The sequence below is a fragment of the Manacus vitellinus genome, unplaced genomic scaffold, assembly GCF_001715985.3.
Source record: "Manacus vitellinus isolate BGI_N305 unplaced genomic scaffold, ASM171598v3 scaffold_33_pilon, whole genome shotgun sequence".
NCBI lineage: Eukaryota > Metazoa > Chordata > Aves > Passeriformes > Pipridae > Manacus > Manacus vitellinus.
Window position 1 is genome coordinate 8,052,941 of NW_021940478.1, and position 26,379 is coordinate 8,079,319.

A 26,379-nucleotide genomic window follows, 5' to 3' on the forward strand; every position below is an offset into this window, starting at 1 on the left:
AGCACTTCATAAACCTCATTTCCAAAAGGTTTTAACCCCTCTGCACTCTCTTGGGAAACACAGAAAATGAAAGACTGACCTATTGTGCAAAGAAGTCTTCTGAACCACTATGCATTAGCTTCACACAAGCAGATGAGTTAAGGTAGAGGTGCCAGAACTTTCCCTGGTTGTGTTTTGTCAAAGCAAACTTCAGCTATTTAACAAGGAGGTAAGAGTTCATGAGTTAATCATGACCAGCTGAAGGTACTTCAGTCTGAAGATCAGGGGTAAACTCAATCCTACATTCAGCCTTGTCTCTTACCTTGAAGGTTCCCTACTCAATGTCAGCATCTTTTGGATTGAACTCTGAGGCACCCAGCTCACCTGTAACTCATACATACCCATGCTGGGATACTGGTTTGCTCCAGGCACTTAAAGCTTTAAGTCTGGTGTTCCTACAGGATTTTCTGAAATCAGCTTTCAGGCACTTGTGGAAGGATTCCACATCGCTTAAGAGTTCTACACATTTAAATCCTACTGTATTCCTAAATTCTACACCTTAGATGTGTTCTAGGTATGAGTTGCTCAGGCTTGCCCATAAACAACAGGGCATTAGGGTGCTCAGGGTGGACAGCAATAAAATGATATTGGCCACCCTAATCTGTTTCCCTTTTTTCTACAATTCCACAAGCTGGGGGGAAGGGGTTCATTTACTATTTTCATATCTACAAACTTCTAAAATTTGCAAAATTCATCTTGATGCTGTTAAACAGGATTAAAGCAAGACTGATAAATGCATGCAAACAGAAAGGATCCAAATTAATGCAAAAGTCAACCTAGCCCAAAGCAAACTACTAGCCTTCACACAGATTTGTATTCACACACCTAGACACCACTTTGTTAACTGTCGGACAGACTTAGTGAAGTCGGTAGGATACTATGTTTAGAAGAGGCCTTAAGGTGTGGTTTCAAATAAATTTAATTAAAATGGTACAAAAAGTTGTGCTCATCCTCTGAGATGAGATCAGTGTTCCTGATTCATGAATTAGCCAAGCATCAGCTTAGCCACTGCAATTGTACATGCAGGCCTTAACCTGTGGCTAACATCAGGCACAGCGTGATTAAACCCAGGAAAATCTGGCAAGAAATGAATATGTTTATTATCTGCTTTTAAACTCATCCCCTACTAATAGTGAAATTTAATAGGTATGGTGCACGATCCAATCAATACTGACCAAGGGAAATGGAAACTTGAGTTCTTTAACATCAGTGGGTACCCAGTCTTGTAATGGTGTTTTATGCAACTTTTACAATATACGGTCGTAGGAATTTCCAGACGATTATCTAGATATGACATTTGTTTTAATTTATAGGAAGAAGCTCACTAGCACAGGTAGTACTAATGAAACAAAGCAACCACAAATTTGGAGAATGTGTTGCATGTTCAGCACATAAGCAGAATCTGCCCCCAGAGATTACACTGAAATCAACAAGCCTTTAGAGACTGACATTTCCATTTGCAGTTTCCAATTAAAGCATGCATTATTTATAGCAGTAGAACCTTGGCCTTAATATAACACAACAAAGAGTCTTCTGTCAACTATGCTACAGTCCCTAACCTATGCTGAGCCTGCACTTTGTGGAACTGCTGCTTTATGACAGGTCTTTCCTGACAGCAAAGGAAATTAGGAAGGGAAGGGAATACAGGGGACAGTTCGTTCAAGAGTAAGCACAGTTAACACCTTTGTTACAGTCACACAGAAAACCTACCTCAGATTCCCCTCAGACTCACATAAACTGACATACAAAAATCCCACACATATTCCCATTTTCTGGATGACACAGAAAGAAAATAAAGCACAGCAACTCAGATATTCCTTGAAAAATTGTGCTTGGCAGTTTGAAGCAGGCTTGGAAGATTTCTACTATACCTAGCAGTTGGACTAGAAACTAATTGTGTGCTGATCTAACTGCATTTAAATATTTTATATCATTAAATGATAGTTTTACATGATAGCCACATTAGTCTTCCAGTGTGTGGATTTTTGATAAAAAGCTATTATTCCAAGATGTCTTACAAACGAAACAGAAACATGTCAAGATTATTAGTTTCTGTATCTAAATTTTCTTCCTTTTTCAGAGAGCAAAGAAATAATTCTGATAGAACATGTCATATTCATATTGAAAGATCACTTACAAGGACATACCAAAATCCCTCAATTTACTGCAGAATAACTGTACTGCCTGAGGCTGGTATAAAGAACAGATTAGAATTTGGCTCTATAAATCATACCTTATACATACAAAACCTGCTATCATCAGTCAAGTCTTTTCAGTAAACTAGTTAATGCTGAATATTTCTGCCCATTTACAACAGGGTAATAAATATGCAAAAAAAAAATAAAGTGGTTATTTTGTATTCAAGATCCCATTTCTAATTAACTTATCAAGCCTATTATACAGCCTCCTCAAGCAACAGTGGGGAAAAAAAAGAAAAAAAAAACAATCCAGCACATTAAAAATTCTAGTGGGCATGCAACTGCACCATGCTATGCCTGCAGCTCTGCTACTCCAAGATGTACTCTTGCCTGTTCTCAAATGCTAAGATTGAGCTTGGTGCTTATGTGAAAGATATAAAACCAAGGGCAGAATGCTGCCAGAAATAATCTCTAGCAATTACTAGTAATTTAGTAAGTGATATAGAACATCCTTCACAACTTTACTGAATAAATTCCCTAGAAAAGCAGATTGTCAAGGTGACACCAAAATGAAAGCTCAGTTCACTTACCAACTATTACAAGTCTTGTGCTTTTTGCAAGATTGGGACTGTTGATCTGAGTTTTGGCTGAATTCCATACCTGCATCTCCTTTGCATCCCTTTGCCACTGCTAAATGCTATTAAACAACCAACGTGTTACGTCAGTGTCCCCTGGGCCTAACATCAACACGGATCAAAACGTTTCCCCAGTGCAAAGTCAGTGAAAAGCAGCTGGAATCCTTCAGAATAAAGTACTGCTCTTGTCATAAATGAGTACTTGCCACTGAAGCAATTTCAAGTTAAAGAACCATCAGATTGCTGTGCAAACAAGTTAATGCAATTTACATTGCAGTATTTTAAGGAAAGAAATATTTCTCATTAGTAATAACATATGTGCTCAGTTGCAAATGTCCAACTATTATGCTTCCAGATGGAGAGGGACAAAGCGTTTATATTTTGTATGCATCTCCAACCTCTTCTGTACCAAATGTAGAGGAAGATGAGGTTTGTTCTGCTCATCAGTTTCTAAAAATATAAGAATTTTCTTCTCTGAAAAAAGTTTCTCTTTAATTCTTTAATAAAGGTTGTACCTATAAATTTCCAGTATCTTCTCTACACATAACTCTCTTATTAACATTTTCCTGTAAATCAAGAAATCTACAACTTACCTGAAGGGAAAGTTTTATCCTGTTGCAGTAGTAAGTTCTTTACAAGTGTGTGTAAGAGAACAGTGATTCTGTCTGGTAGAAAGTTGAGATACTAGGTTCTTTATCCCCATGGGTTTTTTAAACCATCACAGGCAAATAATAAATGTAGAGTCTTGGAGTAAAACCATTTTAAAGTGAGCAATTTCTGTTTGGGTAAATAAGGTTCAGATGTACTTAACCACTGAATTTTCAAGTCAAGTTTATTTGATGTCATATTTCAATAGTTTCTATTTTTACTTCAACATTGAAGAATAATAATATGATAATAGACACATTTTGTTATAAAAAGTAACCATGAAGAAATTCCGTGAATATTTTTTACCACATTGAATGCCACAGCATCAGCAGATTTTCTTGAATCATTTACTGTTTTATACAGACTGTATTAAAAATGAAAGATGTAATACACAAACCACCTCTAGGGTTCACTGTCAGCTTTGACGCTTTTCAACAGATTCTGTCTTGAAATGTCAAACTCTTCATTAGTAAGTAAGCAGAATGTATGAGCAAGAGGTAACCAGACCAAAAATCAACATGTCCAACCTTTGTGCAAGATAAATCTCCACGATACTCTCAGCACACTGAAGTTACCACCTGTACCATACCGCACACAAAGTACTTTGGAAAGACCATACTGAGTTCTTTTAATTGCCACATAAGGGCCATTTCTTCTCTTCTTCCAGATAATCCTTGGCTTTCAGCACAAAAGCCTGACCATGCCAACAGCTTATTTATTTGCTGGGATGCTCAGGTAGAAGTTTAAGCATGAAGAACCTAATGTTCCACGAGGAGTAATTTGAAGGTAAAGATGGGCTGGGAAGTGGTTAATGAGGTTCCTGAACCCAGGTAATATTTCCTAATATGTTTTCAGAGAAGTTGTTTGCCAGGGAAAGAAGAGCAGCAAAACCTACAGCCAAATACCTCACCAGTGTGAGGTCAGTGTATGTGAAGGTCCAAGCTCTTCTTCTGAATGCTGTAATAAAACAGAAATGTATCCATCATTACTACCATCAGTAGCAGTGAACGAGCACCACACAAGCACAAGCAGTCAGTCTCTAGCTGTAGTGTTCACAAATCCAAAACAGCCAAACAGTAGGTCACCTTTCTCAAGATCTCATGGCCCTGACCAGTAGCAGAGCTAGACCAGAACACAGCTCTCCTGTTCGATTTTGGTTATAGCTAGCTGTATTCACAAGTGAGGAGTTCTAGACCTAAAATACCTCTCCTTTTACACAAGCAAGTGACATTCCACCATTTTTCCCCTACCACTGGAGTAAGTTAGTGGAGTTTCCACCATGTTTTCAGCAGTATTTCTATTTCAGTGTCAGTTGTGCAGCTGTGGATATTCTTCTGGATATATCTATTCTTTGAAAATAAAACCTCTATACAGGCAACAAAAGATCTAAACTCCTACAAAAAAAGTGTCCCAATTTACTTTTTAGTCTTAACAGGACTTACATGCACTTTGAATACAATTGCACCAGCATGCAACCACATACACCAGAGATGCACATATTTGCATGTGCATATAATTCTAGCTCAACGTACTGAAAGCTGCGAACTGGTCGGAATATACTGAAAAGTTCTGAACTTGCATTTGGCATTTATTCTACCTATTCTGCACTATGACTGAGGGACATACCTCAAACTAAAGAACTTAACCATATCAAGTTAATCCTTGACAAATACTGTCCAGGATTCATTCTATATTAAAATGTGAGGTCTGCCATATACTTACTATTGGTCAAAATTGTGCCCTGAGACAGTGGAATTATCATCTGATACTAATCAAAACCTCAGTTCTATCAGATTCAGGAAATACCAAATCTAAAATCTAAACCTTTGGGTTCTGACACTTCCCTCATGCAAGATCAACCAAGAATACAGCTGTACACAGCTGTACACAGGCTACAAGAGAACCCAGACTCAGACTTTTGGGTTAATCTCAGCATTTACCTAACATGAGACTCCAAAACTTACCAATTTATGACATAAGCTTCTCTGAATTTTGGGTTTCTCTCAAACAAATAGAGTATCTATTTATTTTGACAGCAACTCTCTGCAGACCTATCAGGTAAGATAGTAAAACAATTCATCTACAGGAGGATTCAACCCACATAGTCAACAGATGTATTATCTTCTACATTTCCTCTGTAAACTTAACTGTAGGCAGGCAGTAAGAAATCCTAATAGGTGAATTAGCCCACACATTTAAATAATATCTCATATGAAATTAAGACGTCTTGTAGGAATGCCCATCATTCTCCATTGAATACAGAATGGAATCTACAGAGAGGTCAGATTAAACAATTAAGTTGGCTAAAACTAAATTTTAGACTTAGCAATGTATACACCATATCAGTTTAAAAACTTCATGGTTGGTGATGCCAATATTTACGGGTTTTCTACATTTGGGGTAGTGGTGTTTGGTGGTGGTGTTATTACAGGAATGCACCAAGTAAAAGACCTGAGGCACCCTGAAGTATGCTTAACTTAAGAGAAAAGCATACCTTAACACTCCTTTTCCATCACACCTAACAAGAAATTTAACTGGTTGACCTAGCATAGAAAAACACGCATTTTCAAGCTAAGATTTATACAAAGGATGAAACATTTTCCCATAAATTATTCTTAAAGCAGCACAGAACCCTCCCTATCTCTACTATCATCAGGATTGCACAATTTCCATGAAATCTTCTTGCAGTCTTTGACAGCAAGACTACAAAAAATGTGAACCCGTCGGATTCTGTGCCATCAGAAGCAGTCATCTGCCTCTTCCAAGTCACTAAGGCAGATATCTCAAGCAAAATTTACGTCTTCTCTTCTACATAGCTCTAACCTCTTGATAAGACAAAAGCATTAAAGACTAACTGTTGTGAACAGCCCAGTTGCAAACATGTACATATATATGCACGTGTCAATACATGTAGAGATACATTCTTTTGTAACTGAGTATCAGTAAGCAATTTATATTTATTCATGAACTATATCAAAATACAGTAAAGATTTAGAGATCACACTGCTCTGTATATTTCACCACTGCAGTTATGCCATCCTTAGTCTTGCTTACATTCAGACCCTTTATACCTTGCTGTTGAATACAGCACACTGAATCAGCCAATGGGTTCTGTGTTGGTGTAAAGAATATGCTTGGGGGCTAAGTTGGGTTTGTTTAGGTTTTTTTTTCTTTCTTTTTTTATTTATTATTCCTACACTTCATTGTATTTTTGATACAATTTCTGAAATAGAGAGTGCTACATTCTATTGTGCTTAAAAATCTTAGGACTATTACAGACCCAAAATAAATTACTTAAGAAACAACAAAACCAAAACAACCCTAACTGTATTTACCCAATTTGGGCAAATTGTTTCATAAGTGGCAATTTCAAACATCCAAACTATTTAGGTCTGGAACACTACGCAGAAATGAACTAAATATTTTTTAAGTATAGATTTCACATACAATGAAAGAGTACTTTCAGATGGTGTTATCATTTACTCTTACAGACACTGGTTAAAACATTCACTTCCTGATCCCATAGACTCTCATTATATAATGTTTTAAATTTATATAATCTTTTAAATTTATTAAAGAAGAATTCTATTAATTTCAAATGGAACCAGTTTTACAGCAAAAGTTTAGCATGCAAGTGTTTATAATATGACGGCTAACATGCATATAACAGGGCAAAGTAGGTTGGTGGAAGGAGGCATATTGACAATTTGAAAGAAACAAAATCATTGGTTCCTGTAAGTAGAGCTTATTACAAGTAAGTGAAAAAGTATATGCTTTTAAAGTAACACTGCAAAAAGAGACGAAATATCACGGCAGGTATTACAGAATGATTTGTCTCAAAAAAGGATGCTTAGTAGTACAGGACTTAATGACAGCTCCCTGCCATGCTTAGTTGTATCCAATAACTAAACAAATCATTGCAACAAGGCCAGTAAGTGATCATTTCATTATAGGAATTTCCTTCGGTTTGTGTTACAACATTTGGATAATGTTTACAATTCTGCATTTTCCCACAGTTGCCGCAAAAACTAGGAAAAAGCACTTTTTTCCTGTTATTCCATTACCAGATACTGAACACCTCTTGGTGAAGAGAGAACTTACTTTAAGCTCAAGGTATTTTATCACTTTTGATAGATGCATTTCCAGTTTTTAATTCTGGCATCAAAAGGCTCTCCAAAAGGAGCACTGGCTTCGTAATCAGAATTACCTTTATTATAAGAGCTCAAGAACCAGAGTAAACTAACCTTTTTTTTTTTTTTTGTTACACAATTAACAAACCAAAACTAATCAAGCTGTCTTTCCACCAACCACTCAAGAAGTGACTCATGGGCATTAGCTTATCTTAGTTTAAACCTTTTAGCTTTAAAACAAAAAAAAATAAAGCAAAGAGTACATTATTTAGTGTAAAGAGTTTAGACACACACAAATTTAACATTTAAAGGCTGCTAAGCACATACTTTCAACACGTACTTTGGTTTTACTAAGACCAGCTCATGCTCCCACTTATCACATGACACACTCTGCTACCACTGCAAAATAAGATGTGCTAGCACTATCAAAAATGTGATCATTTCCTCAGTCTGTGGGAGGGTGGAATCAAAACACTACAAACAAAGCTGCAGACAAAATCAGAGTGAAAAAGCAATGTGGTGCACCTAAAACACCAAATATGACAAAGTTAGTGAATGAACACATTTTTTGGTTTTTTACATAAGTCATTACCACTTGTACCCTTTCACACACAGGCACAGGTACTGTCACCTTCTACTGGATATTTTTGTATTTACCCTGTTAGTGTTCCATACATCTTGCAGCACAGTCTGTGTGGTAGTTAAATACAGAAAGAGCTGTAAATAGGGGACAGAAAGAAATTCCCTTAAACAAAAAAGCCTTCATAGAGCCAAGGTCCCAACATGAATATATGTAAATGTAAATGCTTGACTTTGGTAGGAGTGCCTACCTTAAAGTGTGGGGGTTTGTTGTTGTTTTTTCAAAGCCAACAAATGTACAGAATTTGTCTGACAGAGGGATTGTTTACAGTTACTAACTACATGAACGAAGTCAACATTCACATGGTGTCTCACTAGCACGTGTTTGCAAGTGCCACTATAGAGGCACAAGAGCAGACCTCACATTTGAAAGGCTTCTCGCCTACCAGGAAATGGAAAGCAAAGGACGCTGTATCTTCCAGGGGAACACAAAGGGTGTGGGGGAAATTCAGAAAGGTATCACCAGATTAGCATTTATAGCACATCCTCCAAGCCACAGCTCATCTTTTATATGATCCTGTTGCTAATGAAGCATGATCTTAGATAATGGTCTGGGCAGTAAAAGGTCGTAGTCTGTTTTACCAGTAGCAGACCTACCTCATCTAAATTTGGCTTCAACCATAAGTCTGATCGAGAAAGACTGGTCAGAACCATTTCAAAATTTAGTTTTGATCTTTTTTTCTGTAAAGTTCAGAGGGACAACTTTTGGTGTACTCTGTCACCAATTGAAAACAAACAAATCCCCCACAAAGGGGAAATGTAGCAGAACAGGAAATTTTCAAGAAGCGATAGGAAATTACATTAAGGTAAAGGCATTTTAACTTAATGAAGAAAACACATGAAGAATTTTCTCTAATGATAGCAAGGACAATATTTAGGTCACAATGAAAAAGGAAAACAATGACTTTCAATAATAAAAACATTGAGATGTATATTCTTAAAGAACTAGCTTCCCCTTTCATTTACATTCCCACTGATAAATTTTAATTTACAATATTTAACTTCGCATTTATACGATAATTCTGAAAAATCAGTCTTACAGTGGAAAACCTGAAATGAACCTAACCACAGACTAAAAAAATGAAATGGAATCACAGAAAGGTCAGGGTTGAATGGAGGTCATTCAGTCCAGCCTCCAAATAGGCAAACTTATTTTCATTTTTATAGCCAAAAGTAAAATAAATACCAATGAAAACATTTGAGTCAAAAAAAATAAATAGTGAGAAATGAACAAATTTTAAGAATCCTTGGTGTTAAGTCCTAACTCCAACCCTGGTATAGTAACAATTCTCCTCAAGACATTTCCCACCAACATTATTACAAGTAAGTCTACTGTGCCAGTTTTATTACTGTTATCTTTCAAGAATTACTGCAGGGGATATCACATATCACAAGACTACTGCATAGCCAGCATTCTTTATGCTTACCCCCAGTTGTCAACAGGGAAGTAAACAGGAAAGGGCTGATGACATTTTCAGGAGCAATTGTCAATGGCTTGGTTATCTAGACAATAAATTATATTTTCATAGGTAATAAGCAGCTTCCTAAAATGAATTACATGTGTTTGTTGTGGGTCACATAAGTGGTCATCAGCATAACAAGGAATAGGAGACAGTTCTAGGTTTGCAATTGTTCTTCTAGTCAGTAACTTAGTGTCTTCATTTTTTGCACAAGTTTAATTTATTTTGTATGGGTTTGGTCACTTGTCTACTTATGCACCTAAACACCATCAACAGTGCCTAGCCACACTGCCTAGCCAGGCTCCCAGCATAAGTCAGTTGGCACTTTTTTGTCCATCACTCTCCTTCTTCTGTACCTTTAGAAGGCCTGTCAGTTGCCTTCCACATAAGCTAAGAATATTTAATAGAGCAAATGTCTGTCTTTGAAGACACAGCACACTTGCCACCACAGAGATTGAGAGCCATCTGTCCCAGTAGCATGAGACGTCTATCAGCCCCCTTCACACCTATGTTTCCTGCCAGACATCTGCCTACTCTCCTCTGTCACCATGTGTGATGCCATGTCTCCAACGCTATGGGATGCAGCACCACCCACAATGCTCAAGTGTTGGGAGCGCCGCACTCCTGCCAAACGACTGCAAGAGTATTCCACTTCTTCAACTTGACAGGAAGTTAATTCTGCCAATGTGGACAAAGGTGGATATTCCCTATTCACTACGCTGCCAGGTCCTATAGGACAAGTTCTCCACAAGCTATTTTATTTAAATATTACCACAAGCATCGAATTGGCCCCACTGTCCTGTCCACCCACCCACTGCACATAACAAGTAGCAGTTTTCACAACGCCATTAACACAACATAGCACGTTTCCATCCTATTCGTTCAGCTAAACTTATTTTCTAATCCTATAAAATGCTCAGTTCAGAAGAAAGGAGGAAGGCTTTACTTTTTAAATACCAACAAGATGGCGTAGATCCAACAGTTCCAAGCAGACAGTGCTACAAAGTACTTTCTTCAGTGTAATTCGGAATTTCTAATGCAAGTGCCTTTTCTGGCAGAACGGTAGACTTAATATAACCATGGTAATACAAAGTCTATGTAAACAAATCACTTGACTGAGGCAGAAAGAACCCCAGAGCATAAGACACAGAGAGGCTGGGCCTTTGACAGAGATTCAACATTAAATTTCAAAACAAAAAAACTGAAGCAGGAAGCTTTCCAGAAAATGAAAGGGAATGTAGTCAAGGTGGTAAAACAATTCTGTTATACTGAAAATCTTGAAATATGCCATTATGTGCAAGATAATTTTAAAAGTTTTGAGAAGACATTCCTATTTCTTTCCTAGTCATGGAGTACCAAAACAGAAAAAGACTTATGAACTGGTTAAAGTCCACATCCCTCTGAACTAGCAGAGACATCCTTTTCAGTTAACAAGCCAGCAACATAAGCTATCCTTGTCTTTGCAGTATCTATATCTTTAGATAGGTGTCTTCTGAACACAAACCCTAAACCAGGATCAAATATATCCTTAAAGATCAATATGCCTAACTGCCATTAAAAAAATCCCAAAAAACATTTCTGTTAAAAATTTGCCTATTTTGTTAAATCAGGATCACAGTGTTTGGTTTTTGCATATTCAACATAAGAGGGAAAATTACCAGTAGGGGAAAAATACCCCTTTTCTCTATAAATTTTTTTCATGTCACAAAAGAATCACTCCCACACAGCATTCAATATTCAACTGTACAGTACTTTTTTTTTATCTCCCTAAGCAGTTTACCTAAGTGGTAACATAAAGAAGACATATATGTAATCCACCTGTATGCATTTGCACCTGCTGTATCAGAGAGACCTTGTTTCCCACACACAGTGCTGGCAATGAAAGGCTTTGATGCCAGCATGCATTCCCATGTGTTTCTGCAGAGCTAACTGTAAGAATTCTTCCTGTCAAAAAGGAAATGAACCTTGTCACAGCTGGAAAATCATCATCTATTCTCCCTGTATAAGTGGTCTGAAGGGATTACATTTCTCAGTTACTGTGTTAATTTAGGCTTTTAATGCCTTTTATCATGAGTATTTAAGGCTATTAGTTAGGAAAGATTGATATCACTATGGAGAAGAGCACAAAGATTCCTATCAAACCTATATACAACTAAATACTTCAGTCACTAGTTTATTAATTTTCAATTATTTACTTATATTCCCAAAATGATAGTTTGCTGTGTCAAATTAATTTACTAGCAGCCAATACTGCATAACGCAACATGATCATATCAGATTGTGATATTTTTATGTTTGAATGGTCCACCTAAGTTTTCTAGAAATTATTTGTCTCTGCTGTGTAATCTGCTACTCTTTCAGGCCTGTAAGTGGAATTTATTTAAAAGGGGGGGGAGGGGGAAGCATACGAAAATTATGTATGTGCTTATACACAAAGAGGATTCCTAGGAATTAAAATTGTAAAACATCTGAAAAGACCAATGCAGATCACAGATGCGGTGTTCCAAATTCCTTGATTTTCCAGGTTCTTCCCCATACCATGCTTAGAATACCTCAAAACCATATAGATCTAAGCACTTAGGAGTTCCTCAAGTTTCAGCAACAGAGGAAGCACTGGCTATTCACAAATTCAAACACAAGTCTTTAATGCTGTAAAGTCACATCTTTAACACACAGTAATTTCAAAGGGAGAAAGACAAGCACAGAAGTTTAAAATCTTTGCCTTGTGGAAGTCAAGTATAGCAGGTTTGAAAAGGTGCACCTCTACCCAGATTATTGACAAGCGCTCAGCAAAAGGACACATACCTGTAAATAATTAATTATTGAGTAAATACTATTTCCAAATACATGCATTACATTCACATGTTGGATGTAATGAACAGGATTACTCATTCTTTAAACACTTTATAATGAAAACACAGCTATTTTCACAACATTTATGAAGGCAATTAAAGTCCAGCTATTTTGAAAACAAAGCATTTTACAAAACAAGGAAATTAGTTTATATTATACTCAAGAATTCTACTGGTAAAAGTATTTCTGCTAATTCTAGAGTAAGAGTGAATCATACAGTTGATATTCTATGCAACAGTGTTCAAACAAGAAAGATGCAAAAGGGGATTTAATCTTCAGTTGTTTGTGTGGATTACCACTTTCTTGCACAACAAAAATGAAGCTTACATTGCTCAAAGAATAAAAGCCCTTAACTTGCATGAGAGAACTTAACTACTCAGGGGAGTTGTTGAAGTGTTTGATGAAGAGAAGGTGCTAAAACAGTGACCTCAGTAGAACCAAGGGCCAATATGGAAAAATCTGGGATTTAAACAGCAGGCTTCAAGATGAAAGCCAACTCTGAAAGTCAAGCTGTGCCATTCTGTGTAACTATTTGTAATAATTTCCCCCGCTTCCCTGAACATTTGTCATCTTTAAAGTAGAAAAACCATCACAAAAAACCTCCCAAAAAGTCAAAGATCTAGAGTTTTAACTCCTACAGGATAGGCAGAGCCCAAAAATGCAGAGGCTATTTTCTGTAATACTCTTGTGAATCCAAGTGTAGTTCAAAGGGGTAACATACCAATTCATGGACTTGGAAAATACTTTTTGTTTCCATTTCTACTCATTTAAATGAGAATTATAACTGTATATTCAATGCATTTAAAGTCATTTCATAATGACTTCATAGAACAACCTTTCTGAAATGCTTTGTAGAGAAGTAATGCTTTTTGGAATTTCTAGCTATTTCAATTACTCTTTAAAAAGAAAGTGTAAGCACAACTGCCTATTTCCAGCCCATTTAATAGCTTTAAATGAAAATTTCAGAATTCTGATAAAGTTACCATCGTAGGCAGCACTAGCAGTGCCAAATCCCCAGAAATAGACATGTTCTCTTTTTTTGAAGGAGAAAAGGAAGGTTGGTTAAGTCTTCTAAAGTTAAGGGACAAAAGTCCAAAGGAACCTGGAATATGGATGATTCAGCCTTTCATTCCTGACATATAGATAAGGTGTATCTATCTATACAGTGGGACATTCTAACCCATTTAGACCAAAGGGTCTTGAATTCCCTTGATCAAGTTTTAGACTCCATAAAGGTCCCACAAGCATTATAACACTTAGGATTTTAATGAAAACCATTAAGGCAAGACTATCAATAAATCAGTCCTGTTAGGAATCAGCTTCATTCTTCCCAGTTAGCTTTTGAACGCTGATTACAGGAGCTGACATTCATAGATGCCACTATGATCTGCCCTTCTTTTATAGGAACTCGGATAGAACTCAGCAACTGAAAAGAATAGGCTGCCCTCTCTCTGTGGCTTCTTGCTAACTACTTGATCTCTAACTTAAACAGAACCACAGCCAAACATTTTCAAGAAATTCACAGTGATAGGTAATAGTCAGCATTTTCCCATACAGTCACAAAAAAACCCCACTATACTCCCAATCAGTAATGTGGTATGCCTCCATAAAGTTTTAGATGACAAAACTGTACTTTGTGGCTGAAATAAGGCAATAAAATTTGGTTATATTGTTTAGCATCCCTAGAATTCCCTGTGAATTCAGAACTTTAACTCCCATGCTCTGTCAGCAGTACACACAAGCCACCCTTGTACATGAATGCATTAATTATACATGAATTAAAAGCATCATTAGCTTTAGTGTATCCTCAGATTTATTTTCTGATGAGAGAAAAACGTCTGTGAGAACATTATTCTGAATTGTAATATTACATTTACTTGCAACATAGAAAATAAATATTTGAAACACATTAAGTAAGACTTAGGTGACATTAATTAATATTGTCATGGGGTTTGGTTTTTTGGTTATTTCATCCTTTAAAATATACCCAGAACTAATTGCCACAGTCATAAAAATCTTAAACCTTCATACAGAACTGCGCTTTTTATAAACTTGACATAGATTTTTCTAAATAAATTTTACTGCTTAATACCAAAAAGAATGAAGACTTCCAATTCGTACATTCCAGCTATCCTTGTAGCAAAATAGGTAGAAATCATCATTTTAAACTCTCACATCGGTATGTAGCTCACACTGAGGATCTCAGGCAAAAAAGAACACTAGAAAAGCGTTTGAAAAGTAAAAATTCCCCTCGGACGTTGTTCATTTGCTGCCCCCTCCTGGCGAAAAACAAACAAAGCGCAACAAGACAGCAAGGAAAAACAGCTGGTTTTCCAAGTCCCGTTAGGAACACTTCACTGGTAACCTTGTGACGGCAGACCTTTCTCAGTCTAAAAGAATTTCTTAAAGTTTTAAGCGTCAATAGACTCTCAAATATGCTTCCCAAGTGACTGTGTGAGGCATAACGCGAGACAATGCCGGGACAAAGAGAAAATGAGGCTACTTACTTTGGCACACTGGAGCTCTGTGTGGTAGCACAGCCCGGGTGCCTGGAGTCGCAGTCAGCATGGCAATGTTGTCTCGAGGCCATTCTGCCATCAGCTGCTCATTCCGTGCCGCAGGACACACAGCTGGCTGGAGCTGTGTGCAATTGAGCTCGCCACAACTGCAGACAGATCCTGTTCTGCCGCGGGGTCAGAGCCTTCTGCAGAAAGAATTAAGAGACAGCCACGGGCAGGTACTACGGCTAATTGCTGGTTTCGGGAGTTTGCACTTCAGGGGGGCTGTAAGAAAGAAACAGTGTTGACATGAAGTTTGTTTTGCTGTACAAAACTAAGTCAAGCAAAGCTCAAGTCAGGACTAGGCATGAAAAGTTCAAGTTCTTAATCTTTGCGGTAATTACAAGCAGCATTGCAGGGAGAGGTCCGGAGACCCAGTCCAAAATGTGCCCTTTGCTTTCGAAACAGAAAGGAAGTGCGTTCATCAGATGACATGTTTAACATGTAACCTCAGAAAAAATTTGGATTGTCATACTCCACTGGTTCAAAGATAACTGTGGCAATGATACAATAATGTAATGTGCTTAACCTTATACTTCTCCAACTTAAAACAGAGGCAAGTTTTGTTAACTGACTGCTTCATTTAAAAAACAACAAAAAAACAAACAAAAGATGGATGCCTAAGTGAAAGGTATATCAGCAGCACTCTGGTCTACTCACTACCTACTAACAAAGCTGCTAGCTTACTTCAAGTAATTAGGCCTTTGACTAACCAAATCCAAATTCCACTTTTGCCTCTTTTTTTAATTGTACCAATTTCAGCAAGCTCCTAAAACATGTGTTTATTTCTTTCCATGCAAGCAATACCAACATCAAACCAGGAAACCCAGACTCAGTATAGATAAATACTTCAGCCCTAGAAAACAGTGGGATAAAGAAGCTATTTGGGGAAAAAAGTTTGACAACTTGAATTAATTTATAATACCCAACTGTAGAAGTGACTTCTCTAGTTAAACTATTGTGAAAACGTTTTCTAATAATGTATGGCCATTAACAACAACAAAGAAAAGAACACGCCCAAAACCAAATTCACATACTTAGAAGAAACCTAGAGAAACAGATGCACACAAACTTCTCTATCTAAAGATTAGGAAAGTTATCAGAATATTTTGTAATGTCAACTCATGGACAGGTGGCTACCAGATATTACTATTTCTTCATCAAAAAGAGAGATCTTTTCAGAATAATAGGGAAGCATCAAATGCCTTCTCAACTTCTCCTTGGAAGAAAGGATGCACTTGAGGTCAGGCATACCTCTTAAAAATATATAAAAATAAGTAAGTAAATAAGCAAACAAATAAATGGGCCAGACTATCAAAAGTTCTCCAATGAAGGAACAAAACAGCAGGTCTTGCTGTAATAGAGGTGGTACCTATTGTAGGTATTGCATTTAAATTAACCTGAATCCTTCTTTCTAGTTGCTTTTGTGTTGGAGCACACAGATTTATCTTCAGGCTTCTTTCTTCTGTCCCTCTCTTTCATTTGTGGGTTTGGTTTTTATGATGGATTTGTTTGTGATGTCCACTCATTTGATGTCTGGTTTTGAATACTTGGTCCCAAAATGAAGACAAAACTGATGTAGAAGTTCTCTGATTTTCCATACTCCTTCAAACTCCTTTTCCAAGCTCCTTCAATGCTTCTCTGGATTGCCAATTAACAAATAAATTACATAAACTAATTAAAAAAGAAACACAAAATACACTATCAACCAATATTTTATAATACCATCAGTGATGGAAAGACTTAAAAATCTCAGATATTATACTTTCACGTGAAAGACAAAAGTTGTAGAGAAAATAAACCTTGCTCCTCATTTTGTATTATGTTTGTGAAACACACATAAAATAGAGTTTCTTAAAAAAAGCCATTTTTTGGGGTTGTCTTTTGTTCATTTTCTTGTGTTGTTTGTCTGTTTTTTACCCTTTAGGACAAAGTTAGATCCAAGTTAAATAGAAGTGATTTTGAGGAAAGAACTGCTCTATTTTACTTTTGCATATATTGCAAATACAATGAATAGGCAAGTGACTTAGAGAAATGTTTAACTGCCATTCACACACACCCAGGAAGTACAGATTGTCATTACTGGATGTACAATTGCATTATAAAATTGCTAAAGTTCTGCTTGGCTCAACAAAAGATAAAACCAAAATTAGGTAAACACAAATTATAATCATAAAAATGACAGCATTTGGAAAGTCACTACTGTGTTTGACACACTTGCCACAACAATAAATATCCCTTTCCTTTCAAAAGTGACAATGCAGGAAGGAAAAGCGTGATTTTCAAGTATCTCATTTGACCTGAATCCATTTGGTTTACCAGATTACTATGTATTTATCATCCAAAAGCTTTATCCAACAACACACATTTTAAGTAGTTGTCTTTTCTAAGTTTCCTCAGCAAAACTTCTAATGATCACTATATGTGTAGATAAAGAACAAACAACTGTTTTACATAATACAGCTACTATATTGCAAGGAATTGACCTATGTCATGAATATCCAAATATTGTTAAAATAGCATATAATTCTAATTACACTGTTAAGACTAATACAAACATCAATGAAATGTCAGCCATTTCCAACCTAAAATATAAGCTTAAGAAACACAGTGCTGCATATATACTTCATAAAACTAGGGGAAAAAAAATCTATTACATGATTGAGAAGAAAGCCAGTGTTTGCTTCAGAGTAAGGGAAATACTTTAATCCACAGCATTATTTGGCATAGAATCACTTAATTTGACATAGTTTGTATATTACTGTTTTTGTATTAGCAACAAAGTAGCAAAGTACCCAAAATTCTCTTTTCCTTCCCCACTAGTTTATAAACAAGATATAAAATCTGATGTTAATTGCTACATAAATAAATCAATCTCAAAACATATCATCTATATAAATAAATCAACTCTGAAGATGATTTGTAAAAACCAGAACCTGGTAATGTGAGACATTTCAGCACACTGCTATTTACAGAAAGAAAAAAATACAGACTTCTTTTCCTCACCCAGTTTCATCAAGCCTTATGTATTAAATTGCCAATTCTTTTTAATGTGATGACACAGAAAGCATCAGATTACAAGAATTGCTGGATTATGGAGTCTCTAGAGACTGAGAGAAAAGGAAGAATAAATTGCCGATTTTGTGACCATTTACAGATTAAAAAATTATTCAAAATCTTATGGGTTCTTTTCATATGCTGTACAGAAGACAGCATTATGAATAAACAAACACTTACCTGACCCTCTAATTCAGTGTACACCAGTTTCTCCAGCATGGTTCAGTGGTCAAGGCACCACCAACACATGTAAGGATATTGTGATGGAGCTGAAGCCAGTGACCCTAAAGGGTCTACATGTAACAGGACCTAAGGAAGAAATAGGTGAACTTTTACATAGCCATGTTCTGTATGGCACATACATGGTGTATAGCAATGTACAGCCTAGTAACTCAGAATACACAGCAGCTGCTAAAGAAGATGCCATTTTTTGTAATTTATTTTAGTATGTTAAGATAGACTCATAACATATCTCCCACAACACAAAATACAATCTATATTAAAAAAACTCAAATAAAATTTCAATCCACTGAGATTGCTAAAACAAGAAATAAAAATTAGGAATTGCCAAAATTAAAGTTGCCTTGGTAACCTTAATTTCACTGTTTTTTGTGTATCTTCTCTGTTCTCTAGAGAATAAAAATGAAGCAGTACCCATTCTACACACTGAATTTCAAAAGGATCACTGGAAGCAGAAATTTATATACAGTCAAGTCAGGCAATTGAAGATTTTTCAAGTGTACCCACCCACACAGATGAGTACTTGGCTTTTTAACCTGTGTCAAGAGTTTTCTTAACTTTTTTTTGTGGTTTTGTTTTCTTTTAAATGTTTAACGGGTTTTAGGCTTTATTTTTTAAATCAAAATACCTAAGAAGTTAAAACATAAATTCCAGATTTCACAAAAGGGGATCACATGTATAGGCCAGAAACCCCTGTTGCTTGAACTGACTGTCATTTGAATAACGGCAGCAATAGTACACAGAATTGATTGTGTAGCCTATTATTTTAGTGCTGGTTCACATGTCTGAGACTAAATCCTTTCTGTCCACTTCAGACCAAACTGCTGCCCAAATTATTCTCATTTTCTGAGAACTTCCCATTATTTTACTCATTGCCCACTTTGCCCTGTCCCAGTAACAATTTTCCTAACATGCCAAATTCTGCTTAAGTTCATCTCCTTATTTCAGCCTTTCCCTCTAGTAACTTCTCACAGGTTTTCTAGCTCCACCAGTCTTCAGTATTCAATTTTTTTATATGCTGTCTACAAAAGAATTAAAAATCTTTGCAAGCCAGGTATCAAAGAAAACTGGCAAGTTTTCTCAGATCCTGTCCCCACCTTCCTAAAACAGTCTGTCACACCCAGCTTCCTGCAGTAAGGTATCATCTTTCTTCACTGCATTTTTCAGAGATTGTGAAGACGCCAAATCTCAACAGATTTTTGCATCAGGAATGTGGCATTTTGTCTATTCTAATAGATGACACCATTTGAAAAATGCTTATATATTTCCTGCAAGTCGTGGACTATTAGGGCTTTTTAAATAAAAGGTAACCACAGTCCTATGGTTTCCACTTGAAAACATTATGAACAGAAGGTTTTCTCCATATGTATTCTAGAAAATTGGCTGAAACATTTTGGTTGATTTGTTCTTAAAGGAAAAGTTTTAGTTGTAGGTAAAGAACATGGTGAGAAATTTCAGTCAAAACAGTTTAAACAAACAAACAAACAAAAAAGCAAGACAGAAGAACCAGTGAAAACAGTATCTTTTAAACAAATAACAACACGGGTAACACAGCAGATCATCTAGAGTTAAAAAAAATGCAGTGTGGCTTCATAACTCTAAACACAAAGTGTGCAGTTATAATATAGAAGTAAGAGATGTAGGTACATCATAAATTCATTACTGATTTCAGTGAAACGAGCCACCTTTAACATAATATTGGGGAGGGTATGTATATATCAGCATGAAGAAGAACTGCTGCTAGAGATGTACAGCCTTTACCACTATTAAAGAAACTTAGAAAATCAAACACTGACGGTGTAAGAATGCACAGTTCCCCCCCGCTCCATTTTTGTTCACCCTCCAAGAGACAAAGCTAAATAGAGTTCTTTGAAAGTTGCTTTAGGACTTAAGAAGTATTGAAGCTAGGCATAAGAACTGCTCATTTGATGAAGCTGAAGTTAATGTATATTGATTGATAGGCTGCTATACATTTCCCAGTAAGATTCACCTTGCTTCACTTAATGAGATTAACCGAAGACAGCAGTCCAAAATCAGAGACATGGGGACAAGTCTCTTCACATAGCTCTGTTCTACCACAAGTCTAGGTCTTTGTAGGTCAAGATGTGAGGAATTGAAACTGATAACAGCATGAACTGCAACATGCACTTTCGACATTGTTAAATGTCCAAAAAGGAATCAGAAAGAGACTGAACTCTTGGGTCAAAACAGATCTAAATTGAATATTGAACCTGGTCATCATTAAGAGTATTACAATTCTGGTGTTATTCCAGTTACACTGACACAAAGCTAAATCCAGAAAAGCTTCAGACATGAAGCATTCTTCAGCTTCGACATGTTAAGCAGTACAGTATCCCCACCCCCAGTCTGATAATACAACAAACAATAAAAGTGTGATGTAATACAGTCTTCCTTGTATGAAGAAAGGATACCTGCCTCTTGCAGATGGAAATAAAGCTGTCACTGAGTAAGATGAAGCAAGACTAGTAAGGAAGATAAACTTATCACTACTAACTCAACAAGGAAGAATTTCCTTTTAAACTAACAGACAACTAGCTATGCAACCAAGCAATTATCAATTGCCAAAATAAGCCCATCAGAAACTCAAATCAACATAAAAACTATCAAAAATCCAAGCATCTCATCATGTCCTGCATCCACATTCCCTGTATTGAGTGTTGTTGCCTTCTTTTTTCCTCTACCTACTTAGCTGCTCAGTTGCTAGCTCAGTGCAGCTGCCACAGCCCACAGCCCACTTTGTTTAGTGCCTTCCAGCAAACTGCAAGAACTGTAAGAAGTTCCTAGTCCTTCCCCCCGCCGTTCAAAACACAGTTTCTAATCTACCTTAATGAGTTTTAAAGCCTTCTTCCACCAATTAAAACAAATTTACTTGTATGTACACTTGCACTAAGCAAACATTTAGCAGTGGGGGGAAAAAGGGAAAATAACTGGAAAAATCATCTCTGGCATCTTGCATTCAGTACATCGATACAGTTTGAAAATGTAACCGTGGTTCCACAGATGTTTGCAGACCTTAATCCACTCCTTGGCTGTATTAAGGGCCACAGTTTGTTACAACAGGTTAAAATCAGAGTAAATACATTAATTTAAAATAGAAGAAAAACATTTATCCATGTTAAACAATTATTAACATAAACATTCAAACTGAACTCCTATGTGGTTTAAAAGTATTTTGTGCTTATTAAGTAACATGACACCAACTTTGGCTGAGATGCACAGTATTTCAGAATAAAGAGCAATTATTGATTATGAAGACACAATTTGACCATGGGGCCTTTGGCAGCAAATCCAAGGTTAGCTCAGCTCCACGAATGCTTAATGCACTCCCAATGTCAAAACAGAACAAAAACCCAAACCAAAACACAATAATAAGGAGCTCTCAAAGATTCCAAACCACAATTTAAAATGAGTTAGCAAAATATATCCTTACAGTGGAGTTATTTGGATGTAAAATATAAAGCATATGAAAAATATTGAAGGAACAGATACTTAGGAAACATCAAAATACCCAAGCTTCAAAGGATTACTTTTAGTGGCATACACAATGTACTTTACATGTCCATTTTCTTCTAAGTACATTTGCTAACAGTCTAAATTTGGTCTGGAGAAACTACTGGTTGGAGGTTGCCAGTTTTGCAGAAAGGATTTCAGTTTAGTGGGAAATGGAAGTGAGATCACTAACTGTTTCCTGTAAAGGTTTTAATAATCATTCAACTTTTGTAGCAACTTCTGAACTCTTTTTTTTTTTAAGATTTGAGATTCAAAGGCCCAAAGTTATGACAGGCAGCGTGAATAATCTTTCCAGTCTTTTGCATCTATCCCTGATGCAGATAGAAGACTGTCATCATACAGCCTACACAACTATCAACAACTGTTTTAATTTAGAAAAGTGAAAAACAAATAACATCACATAATCTCATACAAGAATCTCCCAGAATGACAAATTGATAACTTTGTCCCAAGTAAGAAATTAGGAAGAAACTTCAGTATTTTAGCAATTTGTACATTTTTTCCCAGTAACCACTTAGGCTTTCACACAGGTCAAAAGCTACAACAAGTATATTGTACCAAATAACTAGCAATTAACAGCTGAAAGGTGACACTAAGTTAAACACAAGCTTACACAAGTGCGAAGCTACTTTTAAAACTTGTTTCCAGAACTATCCCCATAGCAAGCAGGAAGGCTCTTACACCCATTGTATTAGCTCTGCAAGCACAACAAATCAGCAAAGGACAGTTCCTTATCATGTTACACATTCTTCCTTTAATGGAAGCTTCCTTTAACGGAATGAAATACCTGAAAAAAGTTTGAAAGTTTCTTAGTTTCTTTAATGTTTCTTCTCCACTTCAAAAATTTATAGAAATTAGCATGCATTAAAGATATATTTAGAAAGGCTTCCTTTGTTCACATTTATCATAAAAATGTAAACAATAATCAGAACAAATATAAAATATTTACAATTCTATACTACTACCGACTATTTAAAAAATATTATTTAACCTATTAAATTTTTCACCAAAAAGCTAAAATTAAGTAAACTTTCTGCATGTTAACATAACAGTGAATGGTAAGTTATAATTTTCAAAATTCATTGCCCCCAGACATAATGGAAATTGTCAAAAGAGTATCTCGAAAAATCTAGTCCCAGGTTTTCTCACTTCAGTTGTAAGGGAGACGGATTTTTGACCCCCACGTCTCCCATCCAAAAGGAATGAAATTACTCATTCAAGAGGCAATTTATAATTTGTTAATAAAAACCAGATATCCTTTCACTTACAAAAGCATAGTTTGTATAAACACTCATGAATCTTTTCGCTGTTGTAGTCAACTTTATTTTGAAATACTGTGAATTGCAGCTGTCTTTCCATGTGGTTTCCTTCCCAATCCCTTAGAGAAGAAGTTATGCTGGCCTGCAGCCTTGTTGTTGGCTTGTAGTCACACACAGTCAAGTGGAGATGCTGTAAGTCCTTGTGAAGCAAATAAAATACTTGTTTTGCTTTTAGATCTAAAAATTACTGTTTTTTCAATCAATTTTTCACCAGAAAGTCTGCTATAACCTTCCATAAGAATTCTATCTCTGGCCCTTTCACACAGTAAAAAGCCTCATAACAACCCAGTGTATGCCAAAGACAATGAAGACATCAAAATTAGACATATAACCAACCTAAACCCTTCAAAACCTTTACTGTGACACAGATGCAATGCTTGGCCTGGCTACAATTACTGGAAGCCCTGTCATTGCACATTCCCCAATGTTCCTAACACTGTCAGTTTTCTTACCTGACCACTGCCACAAACTCCAGAGCACACCCATGAGCCATCACCTTATTTCACAATTCCCTGTTTTTTCACTAGGCCCTACTGAGCAATCAGAACCAAATCAGTAGTTCAAAGCATAAAGCAGGAATTTTGTTCATATTAACAGAAGCAGGTATGGAAACCTTGCTAAAATCAATTAATCACTGCAATCACCCACAACACTGAAAGGTTAACCAGAACAATGCCCAGACTACCTTTGTACACAATTTTTCAAGATTTTACCTATTGACTAAATGCATAGCTTTATTGAGGGCAAAACACTTGGAATTAGTAACAGAAACATTATTTAACTAATGAGAGAAAAAAAAATAAAAAAGTATAATAAGTAAATAAACAACATCAATAGTTAATGCAAAGGTGAACAGTACGAGAATACTGGAATAATGTCATTTTGTGATTTAGGAGAGACAGAGTATGTTACTCAGTCAAGGTCTTCCATTTATAAATGGAGACGATATTTAGCTATTAGCAGTGTCACAAAGCTTGAAAAAGCTAAAAAAAGCATTAACCTTGATAGAAGTACCTTTACAGTAATGTTAGAGCCATTAAAAAGCTAATAATATTGAAATAATTGGAATATGATGGTCAACTACTCCTAGAAACATTCAGAATCCAAAATATAAAATGAGATAGGATTTTTCAGAATGAAGGAATATCATCTAAATGTGAACATTTACAACATATTTTTAGAATTTTTGCAATTCTTACATTTTCTTTGCTTAAACTAGCATGAAGATATTTTACAGCAGCTTCTGATGGTAACATTTACAGCTCACACTGAAACTCTGTAATAAATTTTGTATTGACCAAATAAAGTTATTTGCACAGATAAGTTTATAGTTGAGGAGGCAACTGTATGAGAATGAAAAACAAAATTTGACTTACTGGTAAAACCACTGTGTGGACATCTAACCATATCCCAATAATGGTAAGCAAGCTACATGAAGATTTCTTATCTGCTCAGTTTCAGAGAAGACGACAGATACACCACGCACTGGGACGAGGCTTCCTTTAATGGTTGTTTTTATTCACTCTCCAGGCATCTTGTGACATAAAAGCACTTTCGCAGATGAGGCACTGGTAGGTTTCCTTTATCCGCTTGTGTGATTTTTCAGTGATTTTCCATTAAGATCCACATGGTCATGGGACAATAAATACATTTAAAACCACAATCCACATCATGACCCTTTCAATGGATTTGCTCAGCATCTTTTGGCTCTAGTGCTCTATTGCACATGTTGCAAAAGTGCTGCCTTCTCTCAGAACCCAGCTTTAAGGCAGAAGCATCTTCCACAGAATGAGCTGACCCTTCACATCAAGCTTGCAGCTATTTTTGTTGTAACATTTACACCTCAATTTAGCTTTAGCGGTTTTTACCTCCCTAGCAAAGGTCTGAGTTCTAACACTGTAAAATGATAGAGATGCTAAGACTCACAGACTGGGTTTCTCCATCCTTTATCTTGGAATATAGAAGTCAGCACTGCAGGGTTCCTCAAGCTGCAAATGAGCTGCTGCTTCTCCAAACAAGGTGTTCACAGAAGTGAGAGGCATGAGGATTATGCTCAGGCTAATGTTACAATAGTGAGGACTCATATTTTGAGGCATCCGATACACAGGTAACTGGACAGTTATTTTTTGCAAGAGTTTATTTGCTTTCATTATTTTCATCTCCCATGCTATATGACTCATTTTCCCTTTCGTCCATTTTAGGATACCCTGAAATTTGACCTGCCATATCTGTCTCACACATTTGAGCATCCTGATCAGGTGCATCCTGATCTTACTTTTGATCCTCCTTATTAAATGGCACAGCTTGCACCTGTATATCTCCACCTGAAATATTTCCACCATACCAGGCAATCTGGGCTTTAAAAAAGCACAGTGGCATGTTGTGATGTCCTTGAGGTGATGGGCAGGTGCATTGACAGAAACCGTTGGTATTTGTAGTTAAATTCATTAATTTTCTGTAGTTGCTAGTAGACAAATCTACAAAAGACAATAAGCAAAAGAGTTAAAATTCACTTATCCAAACTCTAAGGAGTCTCTAAGGCACTCTAAGCATCCTACCAAAAAGCTAATGTGCAGTGAAATCCAAATTCAGAATCCAGTCCTCAGGATATCCACAGATTTTAAGACTATCTGAAAGAAGTGAGAAGTCTTCATGAGAACAACGATGCCAAAAATGACTACTCAAGTCACAGGTTAATAATGTTACGGCATTTCTGTGTTAAGTTTACAGCAGGTCCTATTAAGAGACCACGGCAATTAGTAATTTTAAAGGTAATAGTGATCTTAAAAGCCAAGCACGCTGGTGAGAAATCTGCACCCCTCCAACCCAACAGCCATCATCACAAGCACATCCCAAACACAGCACAACATCCCGCCGCCAAAGCCCACCAGCCTTTTCCCAGCAGCCTGGAGAGGCAAATCAAGCGGAACAACGCCTTACAACAAGACCATGAAATCACAGAATGGTTTGAGTTGGAGAGGACCTTGAAGATCACCCAGTTCCAACCTCTGTGCCATGGGCAGGGACACTAGAACAGGTTGCTCCAAGCTCCAGCCAAGCCAGACTTCAACACTCACGGGGATGGGGCATCCACAGCTTCTCTGAACAACCTATTCCAGCGCCCCCCCAACT

The 26,379-nt window shown here is 36.6% G+C and overlaps 1 long non-coding RNA gene across 1 annotated transcript; it reads right to left on the reverse strand.

Moving 5' to 3' along the window:
• Window positions 1–3,647: 3,647 nt before the first annotated feature.
• Window positions 3,648–25,931, reverse strand: LOC108640456. Its single transcript, XR_001921189.2, has 5 exons — window positions 24,624–25,931; window positions 18,338–18,466; window positions 16,473–16,741; window positions 15,050–15,325; window positions 3,648–4,417 (listed from the first exon to the last, which is right to left on the reverse strand). It is a non-coding gene; the product is annotated as an uncharacterized LOC108640456 (long non-coding RNA).
• Window positions 25,932–26,379: the final 448 nt, after the last annotated feature.